Source organism: Fukomys damarensis, unplaced genomic scaffold (genome assembly GCF_012274545.1).
Source record: "Fukomys damarensis isolate Sample0158 unplaced genomic scaffold, DMR_v1.0_HiC HiC_scaffold_13, whole genome shotgun sequence".
NCBI lineage: Eukaryota > Metazoa > Chordata > Mammalia > Rodentia > Bathyergidae > Fukomys > Fukomys damarensis.
The window spans coordinates 9,169,928-9,176,495 of record NW_022900925.1 but is presented as its reverse complement, the minus strand read 5'-3'; the positions used below and the strand labels follow the sequence as shown (position 1 = coordinate 9,176,495).

The window sequence follows — 6,568 nt, the reverse complement described above, 5'->3', positions numbered from 1 at the left end:
TCCTGGACAAGTTGCTTAACCTCTCTGAGACAGGTTTTGTCATTTGTAAAGTGTGAACACTAATAGCTACTTTATAGTATTGTGGTGAATGGGTGTTTGGAAAGCACTTATCACAGACCTGTCCTGTACTAAGTATCCAATAAATGATAGCTATTTTCATTGCATGCTGAGTGTTATGTAATAAGAAAATAATTATGTCATCCCATACTATTTATAGAAAGAACTCTGTCTTCTCAAAGTGGTTTCAAAGTTCAATCTGCAGCTGGGACAAATGCCAGGAGGTGTAGTACAAAGTCTCCACTCACTGCTGACCTCCCTTTCCAGCTTTTTCTTCCCCAGAGCTCTGCTGCTGTCCAGATATGGGCTAAAGATTCGTGCTCCTGCGGAGCACATCTCAGTCGGATGCACAGATGGTCGAGGGGAAGCAATGGCAAACCTCACTCCAAGTACAAAGTGAGACTGGGTATCATGAGTGTAACAGGGAGATCAGGTCATATGAATCGTCAGTAGTAGGGGTGCTATGAAGAAAGAGATGACGTACTTTCAAGTTGGGATTCATGAGCGTGGAGGTGGGAGGGAGAAGCTGTGGGTGTCGCTGAAGTTTTGCTGGTGTTCTTGCTTGGATAAAGTGCCTTTTTCTGGAAAGCCTGGAGGCTGGATTCTGGTTTTTGTTTTGTTTTGTTTTTTTTCTCCCTAGTGTGGTATGCCTACTACTTGTGGCATGCACAGTTATTTGGCGGGTGTAGAGATGAATATTTAAAATCTTAAAAGTTACGTATTAATTTTAGAGAATATCAGAGAAACACAACCAACAGTTAGTTCTGTGATTTCATAGATGTGGTTTTTTAGGACTTAAAGGAGAATGCAGGATTTAAGTTCATCTTAGAAAGACGGGTCAACTCAACAATTTAGAGATGACTTGCAGATGGCAGGTATGGTGCAGGTAGAGTTGCAGGATATCAAAAGTGGGAGGCAGATTAGCTTCCCAAAGATGCCCATCCCTGCATCTCCAGAATTTGTATGTTATCTTGTAATGCTAAAGGGATTTTGGAGGTATGAGTAAGTGAAGCATTTTGTGTTGAATTGATTATCCTAGATCAGTGGAGGTGAACCTACGGCACGCACGCCACAGCTGGCTGTTTATTATCATTGAAAGCTCTCAGAGCTTTGCCATCACTGTCCTAAATTATATAGCTGGGCTCAATGTGGTCAAAAGTTTCCTACAGGAGTGAGGCAGGAGGATCAGGGTAAGAGACAGCAGGGTTAAGATGGGAGCAGCTATTGGAGAGGCAAGTGGCTTCTAGAAGCTGGGAGAGGCAAGGAACTGATTCTTCCCTGGAGCCTTCATAAGGTGCCAATCCTGCCCACACCTTGATTTTGGCTTTGTAAGGCTTGCTTTGGATTTCTAATCTCCAGAATAAATGTATGGTTTCAAACCACTAAGTTTGTGGTAAGGTGTCAGGGCAGCCACAGGAAGTGAATTCTCTGGACACTAGGTGTGCCTGAAGTGGTACATTCTCCAAGTTCAGCAGTTCTTCAGGGCAGAGACGAGCGCACTGGCACAAATAAGACTCTCTTTGGTCACCTAGGAGGGGCTGAGCCTGCTGTCATGCTTGGTGGACTGGCCAAAGGGAGGCAGGAGGACTCCTGGCTGGGTGATAGGATAGGAGGGGCTCTGACTCACGGGCACTGTCAACAGTTGCCATCTGGTTCAACCTGCTCCTTTCATAGATGAAGAAACTGAAGCTCAGAGGTGGGAAGTAACTTGAGCAAAATCAGCAGTGATGGGTCTGATCTGACCAAGATGAATGAACAGCTGCATTGCTGAGCAGGGGTAGGGAGTAGCCCCTGGCAGAGGCCAGCCTGGCTTCTCACATGGGGTGGGGGAGCTCTGCACAGGGGCGGGGCCTGCCCCTTCAGCTGGAGGTGGAGGGTGGATCTTGCCATCCTTTGATCACCTTCGCTGTGTGTCTGGGTCTGGCTCTCACGCTGCTCCCTCTATCTTTTTATCAGGATTTTAATAACCATCCTGTTAACACATGTGGTTTAGAGAGTTGTGGAAAAAGCAAAATGCTTGGAGAAAGGGCTCCCCTACTCTCCTCTAATCCTGTGCCCAGTACCTATCCAGGGTCTTTCCTGTGCCTGCCCTGCTCCACTCCAGAAGGACACTTCTTTTCTTTTTAGGGAAGGGACATTCTACTGTGATTAACATGAAACTTGTGATGTCTCATTTCTACCACTCACCACTTATGAGTTGAAATTGACCTCCATGGTTATGAATGCTGAATAAAGGCCAGTCTCCTAATTTTGAGCAGAAAATATTTTCTATGTAAAGGCCTTCGGGCCCTCTTGTAATTTTCAGAGTAGACATCAACACTCAAGTTGCACCATATAGGAATTGACAAAAAACTAGTGCGAAATTCCTTCTAGGATCCTAGAATGTCATTTATCCTACTAAATTATATTTATAAATTTATTGTTCCCCTTGTATTAACACAGTGGTCACCAGACAAGTGACCCAAAGAGAAGCAATCTTTACATTCTGGATTAGCTGTAATGGACATCCAGGTCATTTTACCATTCAATGCCCCAGATAGCATCGTGTTGTCAGTTAGTAGGTGTGGAAAAATCTGAAGTTGAAAAGATTGTAAGGTAGAAATGCCACCTTGGGCCAATTAGGAAGTCATCAGAAAAGTAATGGATTTTTATGATCCAAGCCACAGACTCAGAAATCTTCCCATTAAAACTTCACTGACTAACACAGGAACCCAGGACTTAGATCTCTGCTGGAGCCACTTGGCTCAAACACTGGCTTATTATTTTAATTTTATTTATTTATCTTTTGGAGCAGGGTCTTGCTGTGTAGTTCTGGCTGGCCTTGAACTCATGACAGTCCTCCTGCCTCAGCCTCCCAAATGCTGGGATTACAGGTGTGTGCCACCACATCTAACAGAGGCTGGATTTTTAAAAAGGAGATAAATCTGTAGGTTTAGGAAACAGTTTTGCTTTGTTAAGTTTGGATGCATCCTAATTTTTAAAACAAAAAAATTATACATCAAATACATTTTTGGTCAAAGTGTAAAAAAAGTAAAAGAAGGACAGAGAGGGAGAGAGTGAGAGAATGAGAGAGAGATACAGAGGGGGAAAATAGACTGGCTTATGATCTCATCTCCCAGAAATGACCACTGTTAACATCATTTCAGTGTCTATTTCCAGATTTTTCCAAATATATAACATATGTATGTTTTCTATTTTACAAAAATAGGATCCTATATATATTAACTGCTTTATTAATTTAACTGCATATTGTGAACATTTTTTTATTGGGAATATTTTCATTGTTAATATTCTTCTGTAACATTACTGTTGCCAATCACATACTATTATATTGTGGCTATCACATGATTCCAGTTTATTGATAGATACTTTAGGTTGTTTCTGATTTTTTTTTTCTTTTGCTAAAAATGCTTTGAGGAACATCCCATTAGGTAAACATTTGCACATAACCATTATACCTTTCTTCAAATTCCTATCAGTGGTGTGCTGGATCACAGAGGTTGTGATTTTAAAGTTTTTGATACTCTGTTAGTCAGCTTTCCAATATTGTAACAAATACCTGAGATAATCAACTCATTATGAGAAACAGTTTATTTCAGCTCATGTGTTTGGAGGGTTCAGTCCATGATACGGCATATCTATTATTTTTAGGTCTCTGGTTGCGGGGTGGGTAGTACATCATGGCAGGCAAAAGTGCATGGTATGGCAAACTGTTCACTTCATGGCTTCAACCAAGAGGGAAAAAAGGAGAAAAAGGAAAAAGGACCCAGAGACCAGGGTCCCAAAGTCCCCTTCAAGGGCACATGCCCAGTGATCTAAGATGTCCCATGAGGCTCTGTGATTTAAAGGTTCTATGACCTCCCAGTAGCACCACAGTTCTTTCCTGTACCAGCCTTTGGGAGAGATTCTCCATCTAAACTTTAGCACTACCAATGACATGGCCTCTCAGCACCCTACATGTGAGTTCCATGCTCTTGTCTATTTTGTAGCCTCATGTTTTCAAATCTTGTAAATGTGTTGTATGTATTATAGAATACTTCTTTGCTCTTCTACTTTGAATATATTTGATTAGGATCAAGGTGGAATGTCGCTCTTAGGTTTGTTACCCACCTGTGTTTTTGGTTAATTACTTCTTGTGCAATTTTATTTTATTTTATTTATTTATTTATTTTTTGGTTTTTTGAGATAGGGTCTCACTATGTAGTTGAGACTGACCTGGAACTCACTATGTAGCCCAGGCTGGTCTTGAACTCACAGCGATTCTCCTGCCTCAGCCTCCGGAGTGCTGGGATTACAGGCGTGCGCCACCACACCCGGCTCTTGTGCAATTTTAAATGGGAGATTCTTTATTAGAGTTCTAAATCATGAAAATCATTTGCTGAAAGAATGACAAAGGAGCAAGCAAGAATAGCAAAGGAGATCAGTGAAAATGATTTGTAACTTAAAAACATTCACTGAAAGTTTTTTATTCATTCAACAAAGGTTAAGTACCTACTACCTGCCAGATGTTGTGGGTAGAGATAAGTAAGTCATGGGTGCTACCACTTTAAATACAAAATATTAAAAAGACTTAATTTTTTCTCAGTGTTTATTATTGCATGCCATATTCAAGTTTCTGTGTCTGCTGTCTATCTTCTTTCTTTCCTTTTGTTGTTAGAAAACCTCCAGGAAGGAAGGGATTTGGCGTTTTTAAAAATTGCTTTATCCCTGAGGCTAAGAACAGTGCTAGGCACTCATAAATATTTGTTGAGTGGTTGAATACATGATCTTTTGGTCTTGGTAACTTTGACTCATTGGCTTTCCCTGGATGGGAATTAAGCTGAAATTGTCTGATACAATCAGCTCAGGCTGGTGAGAGGCACTCCATTTCTTTTCAGCCCTTCATTTCCTCAATGTGGTTTGGGAGCAGGTACACCCAGAGCCACCTTGTCTGTGTAAAGGTATGTGAGCAGGTGTCATTTTTCTCCAGGGATAGTCATCCTGTTTATATAGGTGTGATGTCAACAACTCTTGGGGTTGCCGGGTGTTAACCAAATTGGCAATGAACAGTGTCATGCTAACTTTTGCTGGGGCGGCAGCTGCCACTCTGGGGTGTGGGCAGTGACCATCAAGGAACCGGGTGGGAGCCAAGACTGACAGTGAAGACAAGTTGGGGATGAGGCTCCGAAGCCAGAAAGAGCAGGAGGTTCCGGGTCTGGAGGAGGTCCGCATGTCAGGTAGGCTGCAGAAGAAGTCGGGACGAGCTCCAGGGGATTCGTGAGCATATATATGGCAGGATATCAGGTTCTATCAATAGAGGGTAAAGGCAGAACAGAGACTCTTATGACCTCAGTTTACCCCTGGATAAGGGCAAGAGCTCTTTCCTTCCTGGTACCAGGGATCAGGGCAGGACCTTGATAGGAGACCTTAAGTTACCTTTTCTTTTTTTCTCACCTCTTAAGAGTCCCCTTTCAGCAAGCTACACTGGAGGTCTGCAAAGGGTGGCAAGGGGCCCAAGGACTGCAGCAGGTAGCATTCTCAGGCAGACACAGTGGAAAGGGCAGGAAGGGAGGGTGGTTCCTGGAACCTAAAACACCACAAAGCAAATTTATCCCCACCAATCTCCTGCCCTTTTGTTGATTAGCAGCCTAATGGAATTTGAAACTGAAGGGGCAAATTCTGATGGAAGAGCTGAGTTTGGGAGCCTGAACTGTTTTGGGTAGTTGGTAGATGCCATTTACTCAATAAGATATTGAGAATACAACAAAGACAAGAGATGCGATTTTCTTTCCCTTCAAGGTGTTATAGAAATACCCTAGGCGGGGCTGTTCAGTATGCCTGAGCATCAGTGATCAACCAGAAGTGGGCATTTTTCCCCCCAGTACCAGGATTTAAACTCAGGACCCATGCTTGCCAGGCAGGTACGGTGCCACTGAGCTACATCCCTAGCTCAGAAGTGGGCTTTTTTTTTTGGTACCGGGGACCAAACTCAGGACCTTGTGCCTATGAGACAGGCGGCAGGAACACTAAGCTAAATGCCCGGCCCTTGAAAGTGGGCATTTCTGAATCAAACATGAACTGGTTGCTATTCCAAACTGGAAGGGCGGGGTGCATGCCTGTAATCCTAGCACTCTGGGAGACCAAGGGGGAGAATCTCAAGTTTGAGCCTAGCCCTGGCAATTTAGTCACATAGTGGGACACTGAATCAAAATAAAAAAATAAAAAGAGTCTAGGGATATAGCTCAGCGCAAAGTTGCTGAGTTCAATCTCTGGTATTGAAAACAAACAAACAAACAAACCCACAAAAATTTAGGAAGGGGGAATTTATCATTTAGGTGAAGGTTCTGGTATTGTATAGATCATCCAGCTAGTCATTCATCCAACCAACATTTATTGAATTCATACCCTCTGCCAGGCACTATATTGAAATAGCAAAATATATTTCTCTTTTTAAGTCATTCTCTCTCTCTCTCTCTGTCTCTCTCTCTCTCTCTGTCTCTCTCTCCCTCTCTCTCTCTCTCTCTCTCTCTGT

At 42.8% G+C, this 6,568-nt stretch overlaps 1 long non-coding RNA gene across 1 annotated transcript in view; it reads right to left on the bottom strand.

The window, feature by feature from the left end:
• Positions 1-4,643: 4,643 nt before the first annotated feature.
• Positions 4,644-6,568, bottom strand: part of LOC104855886 — a 6,960-nt gene continuing 5,035 nt past the window's right edge. Inside the window, exons 4-5 of the long non-coding RNA XR_778499.1 lie at positions 5,491-5,623; positions 4,644-5,343 (exon numbers count right to left, since the gene is read on the bottom strand). This is a non-coding gene — a long non-coding RNA (uncharacterized LOC104855886). The remainder of the gene's footprint in view (positions 5,344-5,490; positions 5,624-6,568) is intronic.